The sequence below is a fragment of the Felis catus genome, chromosome B4, assembly GCF_018350175.1.
Source record: "Felis catus isolate Fca126 chromosome B4, F.catus_Fca126_mat1.0, whole genome shotgun sequence".
Taxonomy (NCBI): domain Eukaryota; kingdom Metazoa; phylum Chordata; class Mammalia; order Carnivora; family Felidae; genus Felis; species Felis catus.
In genome coordinates this window covers 16,482,327-16,503,222 of record NC_058374.1, presented here as the reverse complement: position 1 = coordinate 16,503,222, position 20,896 = coordinate 16,482,327, and the positions used below count along the sequence as shown (strand labels likewise).

The 20,896-nt window shown below is 43.7% G+C and overlaps 1 protein-coding gene across 1 annotated transcript in view; it reads left to right on the top strand.

Moving 5' to 3' along the window:
- The window catches only part of ST8SIA6 (ST8 alpha-N-acetyl-neuraminide alpha-2,8-sialyltransferase 6), a 151,925-nt gene that overhangs the window by 111,709 nt on the left and 19,320 nt on the right, over nucleotides 1-20,896 (top strand). The gene's annotated exons all lie outside the window — the stretch shown is intronic.

Genomic DNA, 20,896 nt, shown 5'->3' with positions numbered 1-20,896 from the left:
CTGTTTAGGGTTTGCTATCTAAAGCTCAGTAGACCCCCTCAGCCTGGTTCAGTGCAAGGCACAAAGTAGGACCTCAATAAACACATTTCAGATGAATGGACACATGAAAGTGCACAAGAAAAACACAAGAAATTGTGGTCAGTTCGGAAAGATAAAAAATAAAACTAGGAATACTTATGATCAGCATCTAAATGAGTGATTTATACAAATTCCGTAATATATCCATGCACAGTCGGTGTGGATATAATTTCTTGAAACATTTGCAGAAAGAGACAGGACTTGAGCCGTGACTTGGAGGACGAATAGAAAGGGGAGGGTCCTGAGACCAGGAGTAAACATCAGTCAGTTTCAGGACCAGCTTCACTGGAGCAGAGAATTGTACTAAAGGGGTACTTGGGAGGGACGCCTGGGTGGCTCAGTGGGTTAAGCATCCGACTTCAGCTCAGGTCATGATCTCACAGTTTGTGAGTTCAAGCCCCGCATTGAGCTTGCTGCTGTCAGTGCTTCGGATCCTCTGTCCCCCCCTCTCTCTGCCCCTCCCCACCTTCAAAAATAAATACACATTAAAAGAAATCAAAACTAAAGGGTACTTGGGATAAAGGGAAACCTGCAGGTAAACACACACAGCTCTGATGATCTGAGTAGAGCCCACACGCTTCCTGTAGACACCCCAGAACCCCATGGAGGTATCCTTAGCAAGGGTATCACACGCTGAATTTATTATTTTAAGGAAAGAATCTGCTCAGAAAAATGTCATGTGAATTGGAGTCTCAGCAGCGAGCAGATAGACTGAAGGAAGAAAGCCATACCATTGTCAGGGGCTGGCTGTAGGATGATGCACATGTAGAACATCAGTGGTGGTTATAAAACTATCAAGGAAGGGACGCTCGACAGCGGTCTCTTAGGCAGCGTGGTGTGCCTTATTTAGCTTTTGTGTCCCCAGTGCCCATCGCAAAGAGGGAACCCAGTAAATGGGTGCAGTAGACATGACAGAAAAATTGGCAAGACTTGCTTGCTTATTGATTCCTGGGTTTCAAATCGAGGAAGCAAAAGACAATTGAAGACAAATGTGAAATGTTGAGACCGTTTGATTGGGATAATAGCCATGCTAGTGCAAAGCGGAAAGATTTCAGAGGGAGATCGCTTTTGAGAAGACAAGGCCATAGAGAGCAGGCTGTGTTTGAGCAGACGCTGAGACAGCCAGATGCAGAAGACATCTCTTTCGCGTAAATGTTAAGCGAAATTGGACTCTCCTGAAGAAGAAAGGTCAGCGCAGTGTAAAGCTGGCTCGTGTAAGAAACGTGGCCCTCTCTGGTAGGGAGTGGCAGGATGTATTCGGAGTGCCGACAGGAAAAAATCTGCAGCCAACAATATTCCATCCAGCAATGCTGTCATTCAGAACAGAAGAAGAGATAAAGGGTTTCCTAGACAAATAAAAGTTAAAGGAATTCATGACCACTAACGAGCCCTACAAGAAATATTAAAGGGGACTCTTTGAGTGGGAAGGAAAGAGGGAAGTAGGAGGCATGAAAACAGTAAGAACAACTGTATCCGTAAAAATCAGTCAAGGGATGATAAAAGGATGTAAATCTGAACACCCAATACTTAAAATGTGAGGAGAGAGGAGTAAAGGGTGGGTTCAAACATAAGTGACCGTCACCTTAATCCAGACTGCTATGTACAGAACATGTTACACACGAGCCAAATGGTAAGCCCAAATCAAAAATGAGTAACAAATATGCAAAAAATAAAGAGAAAGGAGTACAAGTCTATCTCTAAAGAAAGCTAACCATAAAACAAGTAACAGAATGGCAATAAACACATACCTTGTGTTTCAATAATTACCTTGAATGTAAATGCCCCAATCAAGAGGCATAGGGTGACGGAACAGACAGAAAAAGACCCACCTATGTGCTGCCTACAAGAGACTCTTTTCAGACTCATTTCAGACTTGGGGGTTTTATTGCTTGTTTTGTCTTCCCTGTAGGTGTGATTACCATAAGTCCCCCCACGGCCCTACTGCAGATTTATCCCTCCCTGTCCTCTGGACATCCTCCATTTCAGTTATGAATGGCGTTTCTGTGAGATCCCAGTTGACCCTAAAGAGGGATTTAATAAGCAAGAGTCGAAGGTGTCCTACCTTCTGTTTTTCTCTTGCCGTCTCATTTAATTTACATAGAGCTGCACAAAGTTAAGAATGTTGAGCTGTCTGCCTTCTGCTTTTAAGTTTTTTAAATTGTTTTAACATTTATTTATTTACTTATTATTTTTTTAATATGAAATTTATTGTCAAATTGGTTTTCATACAACACCCAGCGCTCATCCCAACAGGTGCCCTCCTCAATGCCCATCACCCACTTTGCCCCCTCCCATCCCCCATCAACTCTCAGTTTATTCTGTTTTTAAGAGTCTCTTATGGTTTGCCTCCCTCCCTCTCTAATTTTTTTTTTCCTTCACTTCCCCCATGATCTTCTGTTAAGTTTCTCAGGATCCACATAAGAGTGAAAACATACGGTATCTGTCTTTCTCTTCCTGACTTATTTCACTTAGCATAACACTCTCCAGTTCCATCCACGTGGCTACAAAAGGCCATATTTCATTCCTTCTCATTGCCAAGTAGTATTCCAATGTGTATATAAACCACAATTTCTTTATCCATTCATCAGTTGATGGACATTTAGGCTCTTTCCATAATTTGGCTATTGTTGAAAGTGCTGCTATAAACATTGGGGTACAAGCACCCCTATGCATCAGCACTCCTTTATCCCTTGGGTAAATTCCTAGCAGCGCTATTGCTGGGTCATAGGGTAGATCTGTTTTTAATTTTTGAGGAACCCCTGCACTGTTTTCCAGAGTGGCTGCACCAGTTTGCATTCCCACCAACAGCGCAAGAGGGTTCCCATTTCTCCACATCCTCGCCAGCATCTATAGTCTTCTGATTTGTTCATTTTAGCCAATCTGACCGGCATGAGGTGGTGTCTCAGTGTGGTTTTGATTTGTATTTCTCTGATGAGGAATGACATTGAGCATCTTTTCATGTGTCTGTTGGCCATCTGGATGTCTTCTTTAGAGAAGTGTCTATTCATGTCTTCTGCCCATTTCTTCCCTGGATTATTTTTTTTTTTCGGGTGTGGAGTTTGGTGAGTTCTTTATAGATTTTGAATACTAGCCCTTTGTCCAATATGTCATTTGCAAATATCTTTTCTCATTCCGTCGGTTGCCTTTAGTTTTGTTGATTGCTTCCTTTGTGGTGCAGAAGCTTTTTATTTTCATGAGGTCTCAATAGTTCATTTTTGCTTTTAATTCCCTTGCCTTTGGAGATGTATCAAGTAAGAAATTGCTGTGGCTGAGGTCAGAGAGGTTTCTTCCTGCTTTCTCCTGTAGGGTTTTGATGGTTTCCTGTCTCACATTCAGGTACTTCATCCATTTTGAGTTTATTTTTGTGAATGGTGTAAGAAAGTGGTCTAGTTTCATCCTTCTGCATGTTGCTGTCCAGTTTTCCCAGCACCATTTGTTAAAGAGACTTTTTTCCATTGGATATTCTTTCCTGCTTTGTCAAAGATTAGTTCACCATACGTTTGTGGGTCTAGTTCTGGGGTTTCTATTCTATTCCATTGGTCTATGTGTCTGTTTTTGTGCCAATACCATGATGTCTTGATGATAACAGCTTTGTAGTAGAGGCTAAAGTCTGGGACTGTGATGCCTCCTGCTTTGGTTTATTTTTCAATATTACTTTGGCTATTTGGGGTCTTTTGTGGTTCCATACAAATTTCAGGATTGCTTGTCCTAGCTTTGAGAAGAATGCTGGTGCAATTTTGATTGGGATTGCATTGAATGTGTAGACTGCTTTGGGTAGTATTGACATTTTAACTATTTATTCTTCCAATTCATGAACACGGAATGTTTTCCCATTTCTTTGTGTCTTCTTCAATTTCCTTGATAAGCTTTCTATAGTTTTCAGCATAAAGATCTTTTACATCTTTAGTTAGGTTTATTCCTAGGTATTTTATGATTCTTGGTGCAATTGTGAATGGGATCAGTTTCTTTATTTGTCTTTCTGTTGCTTCATTATCAGTGTATAAGAATGCAGCTGATTTCTGTACATTGCTTTTGTATCCTGCGACTTTGCTGAATTCATGTATCAGTTCTAGCAGACTTTTGGTGGAGTCTATTGGGTTTTTCGTGTATAGTATCGTGTCATCTGCCAAAAGTAAAAGCTTGACTTCATCTTTGCCAATTTTGATGCCTTTGGTTTCTTTTTGTTGTCTGATTGCTGATGCTAGAACTTTCAGCACATTTATTTATTTTTGAGAGACAGAGACAGAGCATGAGCAGGGGAGGAGCAGAGAGAGAGAGGGAGACACAGAATCTGAAGCAGGATCCAGGCTCGGGGCTGGCAGCACAGAGCTGGCAGCACAGAGCCTGATGCGAGCCTCGAACTCAAAAAGCCACGAGACCTGACCTGAGCTGAAGTCGGACGCTTAACTGGCCGAGCCACCCAGGCGCCCCTGCTTTCTGCTCTTAAAATCAGTGGAGTCTCCTATTACCCACCGCAGTTCCCCCCAAGCAGGAGCTGATAACACATATAATAGATTTGCGGAAAATCAAAACTGGGTTTCAGTTTGAGGAATTATTACTCTTTGCATTCTCTCCCTCATATTTTTAGAAACTGATGGATGGATAATCATCTGCTTCAGCAGGATACTCAGATTATTTGAGAATCATACCAAGGTCCTCAAATTTAAATTAAACATGATACGAAGTCCTCCCTACATTTCTTTCTCCACTTCCTCTAGGTGACCCTTGAAAACTCCTTTGCAAAGCTCTGGGAACTTCCGGTAAGCAGGTTTGTTCCCAGCAGAAGATCTCTGAGCTTCAATAATTAGTCTTGGATTCCCTAGGAACTTGCATGGTAATTACCGCATTAGCTTTCATGAATTGTCTTCTTACTTAAAAGAACTGTATTCATTTGTGTAATCAATTATGGAAAACTAATAGGTACGCAAAGGAACAAGGCTCGATTTTCACTTGACTGTCCTTTTTACCCCCACAAACACTCATGGTGTCATTTACTATTATTTTGTTTTCGGTTTCTTCTGGATCCTGTAATACCCTTGGATTTCTTTAAACGTCCCTGGGTTTCATGGCTGTGAGTTTGCAGCCACAATGACTGAACGTTATCAGTCACATGTTTGCTGAAAACTCAGTGACAGAGAACAGTGCTATTACGTAAATGCACACGTTTTTTTGAAGACTCATGCCAGTGAGATACCTTTCAGATGACTTGTAAAACAGGTATTTTTGTACCTGATTACTTTGTTACAGAGATCTGTCACATGGTAGCAATTTTACTAAAAATGGAATTATCCACTCCGGTTTGATTAGATTAAGTTTTCTTGAAAGTTACTGCTTTGCTCTCCTTGTGCAGGATTTATAAGAAAAGGTTGCAATGTTGTATCGGTAGATTGATTGAGTTTTATAAAACATCAGCCAGTGTGCTGCTTTTCCTTAGAAAAGTTCCTTGGAAAAACTGGAGCAACGCTGTTAATTTACATACCTTATATCACAAATGTTAACATTTTCTTAGTACATGACAATTACGTGACCAAAACAGTGTCATTTAATGAGTTAGCTCTGTGAAAGGACAGAAATTCTGTGGATAAACAGACGGATAAGCTCATCAATGTGTTTCGGGAAATCATAGAACTGAGCAACCAGACTTCGTTTAACCAACGAAGCTTCCAGCCAGTTTCTGAAATATTCCTCCAAAAGCATGCTTATGGTTTGATTTTGGTTAGTATTTCATGAGAGCTTACACTTTTTTATTCCCCCGTTTAGTTAACATTTACTGAACGTTATTATGTCCCAGGCATTTTGTTTTGTAGCACAGATTTCTTGGAGAGAAGCAGGAATCATCTCTGGTAGGGGGTGCTTTTGATTATACAAGACCATGTTCATTTTTCCGAGCCACCGTTCCTCTCGTCCTCATACCCCTTAAATGTGTGCTGTTTATGATTCATACAGGGTGACTGTGATGACAGCTCAAAGAAACACACATTTTACTTTTTTTTCAATGTAAGAAGATGTGTGCACTTTGTGAGAGGTGTTTTGGGTCAGTTGTCAGATTGAAAAAGCTCCGTTTCCTCGTTCCCTCTGCATTGGGAACATTTTTCTCCGTTAATATCCTGTCACATCATCTTCTATTTGTCACACCATACAGCATGCCCGTGCATTTAGAGAAGCCACAAAAACCACACTGTGTCATTACACCTGCCGTATTTAATAATAGCGACTGGCTCTTGTGCATTTAGGGAGTCCTTCCTGTCTTAGTTTTCAGAATATAAAGTTTGCCGTGAAAATGCATCAGACCCACATGAGGTTTACTGATCTTTTAAATTTCACTTGGAAATTTATCTCTCAAGTTGTACTCAGTATTAAGTATATTGCTTTATGAAGCTGTGTCAGATAAGCCTCCTTTCAGGCTGCCTAGCCTTTCAAACCCTGCTTACACTGCTTGCAGTGTCCTCATTGGTCCCTTACTTTGTTCTAACCCTGGTACCGATGTCCCAGTGTATAGACATTTCTCCAGTGTCTCAACATTGCTCCTTGACTCTGAGTTCAAGTTTCTCTTGTCTCCCTGTCATTTATTTTGATAACCATACTCTTTTATACTTTATTTTATCTCGGTTTAGTTCTTATATCCTACTCAAATACATGGGCTGATCTTTCATAAGCATCAAAGTATTAGTGCACGCATTAGCTAATAAGAGAAAAACTCAATCATCTGAGTTGCTGGTTGAATTTCGTCTTCATTTAGTCTCTTCCTTAGCCTGAAACTTGTATTGATTCCATATTGAACACTGGATCACATATCCTGTTGGATTTGTCGATGCCTGCCAGGTGAAGCACCATTTTGAGAGGGTTGGGGTAGAGCTAGGATGAACTTTCGGCACAATGGCAAAGTAGGTGAAGCATTCTTTCATTGTACATTTCATATCTATTTCCAAATGCATTGAGCCTCCACTTTGTCTCAGCTGCCTGGGTTTTCCCCACTTCCCTTTTTTTGGATACTTTGTAAAGCTTCTTCTTTTGCTTCTCTGTCTCTCTCTCTCTTTTTTTTAATGTTTATTTATTTTTGACAGAGAGAGACAGAGCACTAGTGGCAGAGGGGCAGAGAAGGAGGGAGACACAGAATTTGGGGCAGACCCCAGGCTCTGAGCCATCATCACAGAGCCGGATGTGGGTCTTAAACTCACAAGCCGTGAAATCATGACCTGAACCGAAGTTGATGCTTAACCAACTGAGCCACCCAGGTGCCCCTTTTTGCTTCTCTCTTATTTCTCCATCCAGTGCCTCGGGGATTCAGAGGCACTGTGCAATGGCATGTTTCCATGTTTCCAAATGTTTTCTCCTTTATCCTTCCTTAAAACTCCAGTTTCTCTTTGAGAGATCTCTACTGAAATGTCATGTACTAATCCATGTTAAGATGTGAATGATCAGTGGATGGGCTTTTCTGAACCCCATTCCCTCTATCCTGTATCTAACTGGATTCATTAAGGGTGATCACTGATGTCTGATTCTCTAATTCCAAATGTATAGACCATTGCATCTTACTCATTTTGCAAGAGAGCCAGGGATTTGGAGAAAAAATTCCTCTGTGTGATTAGTGTCATGAATTAATCTGAACCAGGGGTAACTATCAATATCCCCATCATACTTTTCAGTGTGATGCCAGCCTGATAATCACACGAACTAAGAGCAGATGCCCTCTGGGTTTCTGGAATTTTTCCCAGTGCTCTGGGCAGCTAGTTCAATCTCATGGACAGCTCTATTTTAATTTACATACAGGCATGTTGCTATAAAGAAGTACTATCTGTTTGAAGCACTTCATTCTTCTGATCTGTCGGGGCTGAAACGGAATGCTTTAATGCCTTTAGAAACCCTGTAAATCACTGGAATTCTTAGATCATTGTGTTTTTTTTTTTTAATTTTTTTTTCAACGTTTTTATTTTTATTTTTGGGACAGAGAGAGACAGAGCATGAACGGGGGAGGGGCAGAGAGAGAGGGAGACACAGAATCGGAAACAGGCTCCAGGCTCTGAGCCATCAGCCCAGAGCCTGACGCGGGGCTCGAACTCCCGGACCGCGAGATCGTGACCTGGCTGAAGCCGGGCGCTTAACCAACTGCGCCACCCAGGCACCCCAGATCATTGTGTTTTTGATGATACAAACTATTCCTTTCGTTTGAGACATAGATTCATCATGGGCCAGTTGATTCTAAAATGACAGTATTTTAGCATGGCATCCCGATTTTCTTTTTCATTTCCCTTCTTACACCAAAACTTTCTCCTCCAAAAGGCATTTTCCATTCCCGTTTTGCTCGATCTCTCACTTCTTATCAACATTCTGAAATTTTAGACCATTCCTTATGCCTTGGAAGATTCTCATGCTTGGTTTCCGTGTCCCTCGTCCTTCCTCCTCTCCCTATCAGTCCACCCTTTTCGGAATCTCTCTCTAAGAACGTGGGAATCCTTGCTGGCGCATGGCAGGCACTCCAGGACTGGCTGTGGTTGGGTGCAATCTGTTTGCCTCATAGTTGCCTCTCCTGTGGACCATTGCAGTGACCTGCACCCTGGTCCTCATCCACCTTGCTGGTCTCCTTCCCATCCATTCTCTGTGCAATGGCCGGATGGATTCTTCTGAATGGAAATTAGACAATGGTCTATGGTCACAACTGGCTTCTGCCACTCCCACCACTGCCCCAAACAATTTGGAATCTGCTGGTGGCTTTTTTTTTTTTATTTTATTGCTTTCAAAACAAACATTGAACGAACTCCCTCAAGGCCCTGTGCTGTGGGCCACTACCCACTTCTCCAGCCTCACTGCACGCCACACCTTTATTGTTCCACTTTTGTTGGTCTTTTTCCTCATCAAATGTACCCTATGTGCTCCAGCCATAGAGCCTTTATGGAGCGCCCTCCCTTCTGCCTCCCTGACCTCCCTGAGTGAATATGTGCTCATCTTTCAGATCCCAAATCAGTCATCCCTTCTTCGAGAAGGCCTTCCCTGAACAGCCTGATTAGGTCAGTGCTGCTGTCCGGTAATTGCAAATTTCTCCTTCAAAACACTGATCGCTAGTATGAATTTCCATTTTGTGTGGGTGATTACTTAATAGACCTGGCTAATCCGTCATCACGTGTTTTATAAAGTGCAAAATAATGATCAGAGCATATTTTCATCGGGAGGAACCAAGAGTCTTTCTAGATGGTTCTAAAAATGGGTCAGGAACTAGGGGTTGGGAAGCACAGGCTGGTTTCTGAGCTCGAAAGCCCGGGCTCAGCCTTAGGTTGGCCCCACACATCTTATCATTGACCTTTCCTGTTTGTTTTCCATAGTCTTTCATTTCATTTTCACTTTGGTCTCCCCTACAAATGGCTGAGTCCCCACTGGAATATCTTTTTTTTCTTTTAGTTTATTTTTATTTATTTTGAGAGAGAGAGAAAGAGAAAGCAAGGGAGGAGCAGAGAGAGAGGGAGACAGAACGCCAAACAGGCTCCACACTGTCAGCACAGAGCCTGATGCAGGGCTTGGACTCAAAAACTGTGAGATCCTGACCTGAGCTGAAACCAAGAGTCCTACCCTTAACTCACTGAGCCACCCAGGCGCCCCCCATTAGAAAATCTTGAAGGTACCTTTCACAGGAGGCCTTTGAGTAATTTATTTGTGACATCATCACTAACACTCTCTGACTAAGCCACTTCTCCTGGGCAGTCTCTTGATTGGTAAGAGATAATATCTTCCTCAGGGAGTTTTTATGAATATTGCATATGTAAAACATTTAATACAGAGTTTGTTATATGTTAAAGTCTCAATACATGAGAGCTATTACTGTTTTCAGTTTAACATCATCTTTCTAGCTTACAATTAATATTTCACTATAAATAGTTTAAACTTTTGTCATTTGTCGTAAATATAGCACGTCTATGAGTTGCAATAAAGCTCTGAAAGTTTCACTTCCGATCCTCTGCCTAGGGAAACATGTAAACATTTCTAAGCCTCAGTTTTGCTTTTGTGATGCATTTCATGCGGATTATCCCATGCCGTTTGATAAGGGCCAGCATTTCCTATTTAGTTTGTTCTATTTCAATGTTCTTTCATCTTTTCATTGATGGAAAGTAGGTCACACAGAGCAGGAGATACTAAGCTTCAACTTTCTAGGTTATAATCTTTCTATGCATTATTTGCAATAGAAAAGGATGGACTTTTGTAGGCACAGCCTGTGGCTTGCCTCCCTCTCTTTGGTAATGTGGTAGCATCCTCTCATGTCTAACCAGGAATGACTCTGAGTTGCCTGAAAATGAGTCAGTCTGATGACAGGCAGAGCAAAGAGTTCCACATTCTGCCCTTTCTCCAGATGATTTAGCCCCCCATTGGGCCAGAATAAGGGCTGTGGAGCTCAGAGTAGGACTGGAGGATTTTATCTGTTGTATGACGCCTGGGGGCAGAGATTAAAAGTCAGGATGTGGAGGAAAGCCAGAAACAGCAAGAAAATAAGTATAGAGTTCCCAGAGGCCAGGCAGAAACAGAAGCTGAGTTTGGGGCTGAAGGCAAAAGAGCAGAAGATAGTAGATTGCACAGGGAGCCACGAGTGCCGTCCTGGATGGGGCCTGAGATGTGGGTTGGCCTTCGGTGGCTTTCTAGGAGCACTTAGGGCTCATTTGTGCATTTGAATCGGGCTCATTAAATGGCTGCGGGCTGAACCGGCCTCTTACCTGTCCTTCTAACAATCCAGGACTGGAGACTCCCATCCTTAGCCCAGAAGGAGCCCTTGGTGGTACGCGTGCGTCACTTTTCACTGAATCATACAATTAGGTTTTGGCTTAGCAAATTAAAAATTATGAAATAATGAGACCTTTTTAGGAAAGAAAGTGGTGTAAACCTAATATACGGAACACACTTCCTCGGGAGATGCTTCACAGAATAACATGTTAGTGCACTTATGCGTAAGGTTGAGTCCCATTATCATGATACAACTCTGTTTTCACAGGGTTCAGAACATTAATTCAGGATCTTAAATATGTTGCCAGACAATATCTGAAACAAACAAAAAGGTTTCTTACTCTCCCTTTTTCTCCCCTTCAAAATATCTGACCAAGTGTCAGTATAAATTCTGTCAATAAAGTTTTCGTATAAATGAGTCCTTGACATTCTCTTCACGCATGGCACATGAAGGGCAGTGACCTGGATTTTTTTCTGTCTTTTTTTTTTTTAGTTTTTGGTCTGCAGAGTAAAATATATTCAGAAATCTGAACATTCATCTTAGCAGTTGATTTCGTATTTTTAGAACTTGTGTTTTCCACACTTACGTAATTCGCAATTGACTTTAACCCTAATAATTTTAAAAAGGCAGGGGACAGTCATGTGACCCGGAGCAGAAGCAGGTGCCGGGAAGGGGGCAGTCAGGCCACAGCTTTGCCCTCATGCAGAAGGGCATCTGAAGCCAGCCAGGTGCTTGAATGTCTCTCCTCCTTTCAGAGACTTGTCAGCCCTGCTTTTTCACAATCTAGCTTCTAGATTTATTCCTCCAGTTCTCCCTTGGCAGCGTGATTCCATTTCCTCTTAATGAGCCAGCCTTAGTATGAATAGAACCGATCAAAGGTCACCACTTTGTTATGAAAAGGCCAGTGCCCTCCCTGAGTCAGGGAAGCCACGCCCCTTCTCCTGGTGGCCTGTGTCAGAAACCCTTGACCCTTGTCCTTCAGTCCATTTCCAGGCAACCACAAAACTGTAACAACTCTACATCCCAAGTGTGTTTCAAACTGATCTGCTTTCCTCTGTTCTCTATCCCTACTCTGATCTGAGTCACTGAGATAGTTACTTTTCTGTGTCCCCTCGCCTCGGCTTTAGTGTCCAGCTCCTTCATCAAATGCTAATCTAGGTGTTTCTGTGAAGGTACTTTATCCGTGGGGTTGACATCTACCATCAGTTGACTTTAGGTAAAGGAGATTACCCACCATCAGGTGGGCAGACCTGACTCAATCAGTTGATATCCTTAAGGGCAAAAACAGGTTTCCCAGAAAAGAAATTCTGCTTCAAGACTGCAACATCAACTCTTGCCTGAATGGCTAGCCTGGCTCCTGCCCTACAGATTTTTCGACTGGCCAGCCCCCACAGTTGTGTGGGCCAATCCCTGAAAATAAGCTTCTTTAGATAGATACATAGATAGATAGATAGCTACATCCATCCATCCATACACTGATAGACTACTGCTTCTGTTTCTTGGGAGATCCCTAACTGATATAGCTGCTCTAATTATCTTTTAACTATTGCCTAGTTGTCTCTTAACTGGTGTTCTGATTATCTGTTGTTGCTCTAGAATTTGTTGGATCGTCCCAGTGGCTGGAAACAATGACTTTGTAGCCTCTCCCGTATCTTCTAGTGTCACTGTCTTACCCAAGGCCCAAGCACCTTGCCCTTTCCTGTAGAAGAAAGCCAAATTGTTTACCTTGCCTTGCTGCTAAGATTTTCCATGATATAGTTCTGCAGTGTTCCCCACCTAGTACCGTGTCTCCCAAGCCAGATGGAATTTCTTGCAGCATTTTGCGTGTTCTATGCTCTTTCTCTCCTCTGGGCTCTCACACTCCCCGTTTGCGCTTTCCCCAACAGCCTTGGCCCCGCCGTTTCTTTCTCTTGCCTTGCCGACTTCTGCTCATCTTTTGGCTTTTCACTTAAGCCTTGCTTCTTCAGGAGTGCTGAGCCTTGGCACCCTGGGTTGGGATTGGCACCTATGGGCTCCTGTTCAAGGGCTGGCCCAGGTCCTTGGGTTTGTGAGCATATGGAATCAGACTCCATTAAACTCGCTTTTACTTTGTGTTATTATTGAACCAGCAAAACATCAACACAAGGTTAAGGATTCAAGTAAGTGGATTATTTATTCTGCTCGGAGCAGCACCGAAAGTTTCTGTGGTTTATGTAGCCCTTGGGGGGGTGGGTGAAGAAGGAGCCCAGACCTTAGTCGGTGCACTCCGTACGTCGCAGTGACATCATGTCAGTCTCAAAGGTCTGCCCTGTTGTCACAAAAGGAAGTTCCCACTGGGCTGCAGTGTTACCCTTCCAGGCTCTTCTGCATCAGGGGTATGCAGCCGGCCTGGCATGGCCTAGCCCAGCTCCTCACCTCTGCTCCCCCACCGCGGTGTAGGGCCGATGGTGTGATGTTCTAATTGTCTGCCGTCGTCTCTCTCCCATCGGACCGCATGCTCTCCTTTGGCATTCATTCTTTTTTAAAAAATTATATCCTGGGATGCCTGGGTGGCTCACCGGTTAAGCATCTGACTCTTGGTTTTGGCTCAGGTCATGATCTCACGGTTGGTGAGTTTGAGCCCTGCATCAGGCTCAGTGCTGACAGCATGGAGCCTTCTTGGGATTCTTTCTCCCTCTCTCTCTCTCTCTCTCTCTCTCTGTCTTTCAAAATAAATAAATAAACTTAAAAATTTTTTTAAATGATATCCCTGGTACAGAGAATAGTACTGTGGGCTTCATTTGCTCACTAAATATACACACAAATGAGTGAATAATTGAATTTACCCTGAATACTCTCCCATGTCACTAAACTTGATTCGTGACTCTACTCTCTTAGTGCTCACTGTTCGTAGTTGTTCTTCTCAGTGTCAGACCCTATCTTTGGGTTAGGAGCTCTGCCTTCACTCCCAGCCCCGAGAAAACTCCTGCTTGGACAAGAATCTTCAGCCTTGGCCTTGACTCTGTAAACGAATGCCAGTTCCCACCTCTCAGCCTTTTAACCTGTATCCATCTGGTTTGGCCCCCAAGGGATGGATTTGGATACTGTTTTACTCTCTTATGCATGTAATCATGAAGATCGAGCAGTTTGCGTACTTAATCACACTTTACAAAATGTCTCAAGAGGCAGGTATTTTCCCATGATGGTCAGAGCCTTTATCTACAGGTCTTATGTCAGGGACTCTTCTCCCTCTGTGGGTCTCTGATTTGTGTGGCGTAAGGCAACATTTAGAGGAAGTGTAGAGCAGTGGGTAAGAGCACACAGATGTTGACTGGGGTTGAAATAGGAGTCCTGGTTGTATGACCTCAGACAAGTAACTTCGTCTGTCTGTCTCGGCTTCTGCATCTGGAAATTGGGGATCACGTGAATGTTTGCATTTCTCTCTCTGATGGGTCTCTCTGTCCTGGTCGTGTGTGTGTGTGTGTGTGTGTGTGTGTGTGAGAGAGAGAGAGAGAGAGAGAGAGAGAGAGAGGCCGTCTCCTGCCTCTGTCTTCGTCCCCTCTGCTTTTCACGGAGTTTTCTTCCTCTCTGTGTCACTTTTATGTCTGTTTTTATTTTCTTGGTTTCCCCGCAGTTTTGCTTTGTTCTTTCTCTCTCATCTTTCTCCTTTCCTCCGCAGCTAGGCCTCATGTAAAAACGCAAAGCTGAAAAATATTTTCTGGATTAATTAAATCGTTTCCTATTCTTCTTCAAAAATTTAGAAGCTTGGGAATAAAGGAATCCCCCTGGGGAACATCAAGCGTCCTGGGAAATCTAGAGAAGCACCCTGTCGTGCAGCCATTATCTTTCGGTTTTGTTTTTGTTTTTGTTTTTGCTTTTTAAAAGAGTTTCAACTTTGCAGAGTTATAAGTTTATTTTGTTTCAGTGCTTTTAACTGTCTGGGTTCAATTCCCCGGGGAGAAATGTCTTTCTAGGAACTTGATTTTATTTCCAGTGTTTGGAATTGGATGGGTTTAAATCTTTAATCTCCCAGTTACTAGCTGTGATTCCTTCAGGGAATTAATTTTTCTGAGGTTGTTTCCTCAATTATAAAATGAAAATAAGAATGTCTACTTCAAAAGAATATTATGGGGATTAAATGTCATGTATAAAACACATTTACTTTGTTACTGGCATCAGGACAGCCATATAGATAAACAGAATAGAATAGAAATAAACCTCCCGTATATGGCCAATTCATTTTTGCCAAGACCATCCAATGGAGAAAGGACAGTCTGTTCAAACAGTGGTGCAGAAAATAACCACACGCATGGAATAAAGTTGGACCCCTTCCTCACGTGATATGCAAGAATTAACACAAAATGGATCAAAGGCCTCAACTTAAGGACAAAAACTATAAAACTCTTAGAAGAAAACATTGGGGAAAATTTTCGTGATGTTGAGTTTGGCAGTAATTTCTGGTGGAGGCATCGTCTTCTCTCCTGGCCACCTTTGTCTGTCTCTCACCCATGTTTTTTCATCCATTAAATAGATCTCACATCTTCCCCCACCCCTGCCCTTTCACCCTAGAATCACTTGCTTTGTGGAGGCCCTTTTAATCTTTAGTTACGTAAACTCTAGTCATAGACCCCCAATGGGCCTTCCTGGCCGGCCTCCCGCCCCTGTTGTCCATGCTCACAAACACAAGACCATTCACTCATTGAACAAATATTTCTCCTATGTCTCCTGTGTGCTGAACACTGTACTAACACCTTCACACAATATTCCCTGTTCCCCGGCTTATCTGCAGTGCCCTTCCTCCGCTTCTTATCATAGCCTCGTCTCGTGTCGACCTGTATGATCCTGAAATGACAGTGAAATACCAGTTACATTTTGTGTCTGTCTCTCCTAATGTACGTAAGGTCCCAGAGGCCAGGGCCTATCCATACTTGACTCGTATTTGCGCTGAGTTGTAAGGTGTGATCCTCAGGACCGTCCTCTGATGAGAGCCCAGCGAATATGTGCTCAATTGTTCTGTGCATGGGTCCTAATTCTGGATCTTACGCTCGCACAAGTTAAATCTAATTCCTTCTGGATATATATATATATATATATATATATATACACATACATATAATATTTGCAGGCAGCTATTAATTGGAGAAGGCATCTGTCCTTCTCCAATCTGGACGTTGTTAGTTTGTTTTGTTTTGTTTTGCTTTCAACCTGTCACGAATTTCAGTTCTTCCACCAGCAGACCTGCTGCCTCCAGACAGGGACCCTGGCTTCTCAATGTGCTTTTGAAAGCAGAGTTTACACAACAGCCCCAAGCACACGGAGTGTCGCCTGAGCACGACAGAGGACGGTGCATCTCTCCCCACTTTGTGTGGCCTCTGTTCCTTTAATTATGTGGTTCACATCACATTTGAATTTTAGTAAGCCACTACACGCTGCTGTTATCACGAGTCCATTTAAAACCTGATTGGAAATCTTATTCATTCCTCAAAGCCTCCGTGCCAGGGATGACTTATTCTCAACCTCTCATACCAAAGCCTTCTTTCTTTTTTCAAGTTTATTTATTGATTTTGAGTAACAGAGAGTGCTGAAGGGGCAGAGAGAGGAGAGAGAGAGTCCCAGCAGGCTCAGCACCGTCGGTGCGGAGTCCGAGGCAGGGCTTGAACTCACGAACCTGAATTCGTGACCTGAGTCAAAATCGAGAGTTGGATGCTTAACCGACTGAGCCACCCAGGTGCTCCAGTTCCAAATTATTCTTTCTCTTCCACCTTCCCCATGCCCCCACAGCACCGTGCTGCACACACAGGCTCACACACAAACTCCCAGACTCACACAGAGCCCAATGTGGCTACGAGAGTGTGACGAGGTGCGTGGAGACGGGGCTGGGATGTCACGTCATGTGATACCGATAGTTACAGGATACAAAAGGCCCTTTGAGCCCACAGCACTGTCTTAGTTTTTTTTGACAGTGGGCTTCCAATTATGAACTGGAGGGTTCTAGAAAAATCTATTAGAGTGTAAGATACGGTGGTTCAAACTAGCACACTTTACTTATTTAATGTCCCCCAATTCCTTTGTAGGGAGGATTGCACATCATGGCACTTTGTAGGGCATTGGCTGAGAGGGGCTTTATAGTAAGGGTTTGAGTTCTGGGTTTGAATCTCAGCCTTACCCTTTACTGTTCTACAGTTTCTGGGGAGGAGAAGGATTTTCCTCTCCCCTTCTGAGTTCTTGGCTGAAACCCCTGTAATGAAAGAGAAATGAGAAAAACAAATAGAACATTATGGACATGTAGACCCCGTGGGTGACACCCGCGGAAAGAAGAGTGTCTCCCCGAGGGGACTTCGAATTCAGGCTGAGATCCCATCCTCCTGGGGAAAGAGCGGGGGCAGGTAGGCCTCTTAGGGGAGAGTCAGTGGGTTTTAGGAAAGATGAGGGTTCTTAGGAGACCGGTTGGGAGGTGTGATAGTTTACGACAAAGTCTGCGTGTGATGTCTCGTTTCCTCTCCTGCGATAAGGACCCATCTTCCCTCGTTGGTGGAACTACTGAGCAGGGGATTTATGACTATTAAGCTCCTTTAGGCAGATAAGGGGAATTCAAAGAAAACTTCCTGCATTTGCTGCTTTTCAACTGCCTGCAGCTCAAAATAATCAACGTAGCAACGCCGCGTATTTGAGGGCGGGTGTCATAAACTGCTACCCTTCCCGTGCATCCTTGAAAACCTGTTTATTTTCTTCCTTACTAGATCGCAAATACCCTAAGACAGAGGCAGTGCTGGGTTTATTCATTCATGTGTAGACAGGGCATCTCCCCGTGCTCAGTAACTACCCCCGTGCTAAGTACGTATGAATGAATACGTGATGTGTGACCTCCTCACCTCTGACAAGCCTGGGTTGTCCTCCACTGTAAAATGAGTGGCAACTCTACCTATTTTGTAGGGTTATTGTGGGGCTTAGTGAGATAATATATGTGAAATATTTATTTTTTAAAATGATTTTTTTTTCAACGTTTATTTATTTTTGGGACAGAGAGAGACAGAGCATGAACGGGGGAGGGGCAGAGAGAGAGGGAGACACAGAATCGGAAACAGGCTCCAGGCTCTGAGCCATCAGCCCAGAGCCTGACGCGGGGCTCGAACTCCCGGACCGCGAGATCGTGACCTGACTGAAGTCGGATGCTTAACCGACTGCGCCACCCAGGCGCCCCATGTGAAATATTTAGCATATAGTCAGAGTGCGCTAAGTGTTTGATATTTTTATTAGTGGTCAATCAATGAATTATAGAGTGTAGCGTAGACACAGAAGAAAGACCAAAAAGAAAAAAGAAAAAAGTGGGGGGCGGGGGACATCACGAGGAAAGAGGCAGTGAGTTGGTGTATTGCTTAGCCCAAGCATGTGGTGGTTTTGGTGACGGAAAAGAAATGTGACTGTTTTGGACCTGATGAGGATGATTAGGTTGTACAAGCGCTTAAGTTTTAAAGCTCCCTTTCCTCGGATCCTCGTTAGAGTCTTCGAGAATGGATCTCAGAGGAAGAGTGCTATTTATTAACACTCAGCAAGTGCCTGTACCCTCTGCCTTACCCTAACCGTCCCACATCTTATTAAGGAGTTTGGGGGAGTTTGATAAACAGAAGAGACGCCTGTGAGCTCCGAGCTGGGGCGGTCAGGTCGTTAGTATTCACAAGTGTGTTCCACAGCCCGTCACGCTCTAAGCCCGAGGCGCTCATCAACATTTCATGGAAATCCAGGAAGCATCCTGTTTAGAACCGAAGAAGCATTCTGACCTGAGACCTAAAATGGATAGGAAAACAAAACAAAACAAAACAAAACAAAACAAAATAAACAAAACATAAACAAAGGAAACAGCCCCGGCAGTGTAAAAGAAAAAGGCATTTCTGCGGTTCTAAGAAAGATCCCCTTCTCAAAAGGGTATCTCCTGGACCAGACATGATACGGAGATGACGTGCACATTTTCCGGACTCCGTCGTTTTAGGTTTAGGCTACAGGGGTTAAGCCCGATTCTTTCGGGACCAACCTGCTTCTTGAGAAGTAAGCACGTGGGAAAGTATGTAAATTCTTTTCAGTTCTGGAACTCCATTTGGTTCTTTCCTGGGCATGGAGGGGAGTAATCTTTGCTTTTTTTCCCTTTTATTTATTTATTTTTGAGAGGGGGGTGGGTGGAGGGGCAGAGACAGAGAGTCTCAGGCAGGCTCCACACTCAGCACAGAGCCTGACGTGGGGCTTGATCCTACCAGCTGTGAGATCACGATCTGAGCTGAAACCAAGAGTCTGTCGCTTAACGACTGAGCCAACCAGGTGCCCCTGATCTTTGCTTTTTGAAACCAGAGCGTATAGAGGAAGTTGTCTGAAGGTATGAAACAACAAGCATTAGACCATCATCAAGCTGGGGATTTCTTCTTCCTTTGACACAGGGAAGCACGTTGGCTGGACCGCTTTAACCTTGATTCCCTGGGGGACTCTGTATGCCATGTAAAACAATAGCCTTGAATATCTCAGTTATATATAGGATTGGAGTATTTATATGTAAACTTCTTGCCACCTTTGAGTTGTGAATGGGCAAGTTTTCAGTGAGGCGTTACCAACATTATTTGGGGGAACCATTATGTTGTGGTGGTGCCATTATGGAAAGCGTCCTGAAGGAAGAAACTCCCAATGAGATTATTACCCCCCACCTCCCACCGCCAATTATAACATACTCTTGTGTAAACTGCAGAGAATTGAATGTCAGAGGAGACTTGGGTCGGGGTCATTTATAAGCTGGGTGCCTCGGTCAAGTCATTTAACCTCTCTCAACTCCAGTTTTCTCATCTCTGAAAGGAGAATAATCTTTTCTGTTTCCCTGGTTGTCACGGGAATCAGATGACATAAGTGGATGTGAAAATGCTCTGGAAAGTCTAGGGTGCTTTCCAAGTGTGTGGTTCGTGCATGCTCGTCTTGTTGGACATTTACTATCGTGGAATGTGAAACCACACAGTTTGGACAATTTAGGTGTCATGGTAAAGATCATATTTTCTAGTGTCTTAGTCAGTTTGGGCTGTTATAACAAAGTTCCATAGACTAGGTGGCTAATAAACAGCAAGCATGGATTTCTCACCGTTCTGGAGGCTAAAAAGTCTGAGATCAGGGCCAGCATGGTCGAGTTCTGGTAAGGACCCTCTTCGAGGTTGCAGACTGAGCCTTCTTGTTGTGCTTCATGGGGCGGAGAACAGAGAGGGGAAGCAGGTTCTCTGAGGACTCTCTGAGGGCACTAATCCATCATTAGGGCTCCAACCTTGTGACCTCACTTAATCCTAATCACCTCCCACAAGCCCCACCTTCTAACACCATCATGTGGCAGGTAGGTTGTCTATGGGAGGACACAGATGTTTTGTGCATGATGTATTACGTGCAGTCCCCCCAAATTCATGTCCTTCTCATATGCAAAATGCATCCATTCCATCCCAACAGCTCCCAAAGGCTTAACTGGTTCCAGCATCAACTCTGAAGTCTAAAGTCTCATCTAAATATCCCCTAAGTCAGATAGGAGTGAGCTCGAGGTACAGTTAATCCTGAAGCAGAATTCCTCTCTAGTTGTGTCAAACCAGACAAGGCATGTGCTTCAAAATAACCCTGGTGGGACAGGCATAGGATAGACATTCCCATTTCAAAAGGGGAAACTAGGAAAGGAGAGAATGACAGGTCCCAAGCAGGTACAGCACTTAGCAAGACAAACTTCCTGAACTCTCGGGCTCCGCCCTCCAGGCCCACTGGGTTGGGGTCCTGTCCCCAAGCTCTGCAGGCAAGGATGGGTCCCCAAGTGGCCCCACCTGCACAGCTTTGAGCAGAGGCTGTCTGGCCTGTCAAAGGCATATCTCCCTTCTTGAAACCAAGGATGCACCCCTGATAGCCTGAATCAATGTTGGGGTCATTCTTCCCTGATCTTGAAGAATAGTGCATGTTTGCAGCCAGATAGCTCTGTGGTCCCATCCTATTAATTCTCACTCTGACAGCCTTCCTTTTCTCCTTGTTGTGCCCCTCTTCTTCAGTTCAAACCGGTAGTCTTCCTGCTGGGTGGTTGATTAAGTCTGGTTCACACCCATATTAATCTCCTTATCAAACAGATTCTTGAGCACCCTCTTAGTGCTCTCTCCTGAACATGCTTTC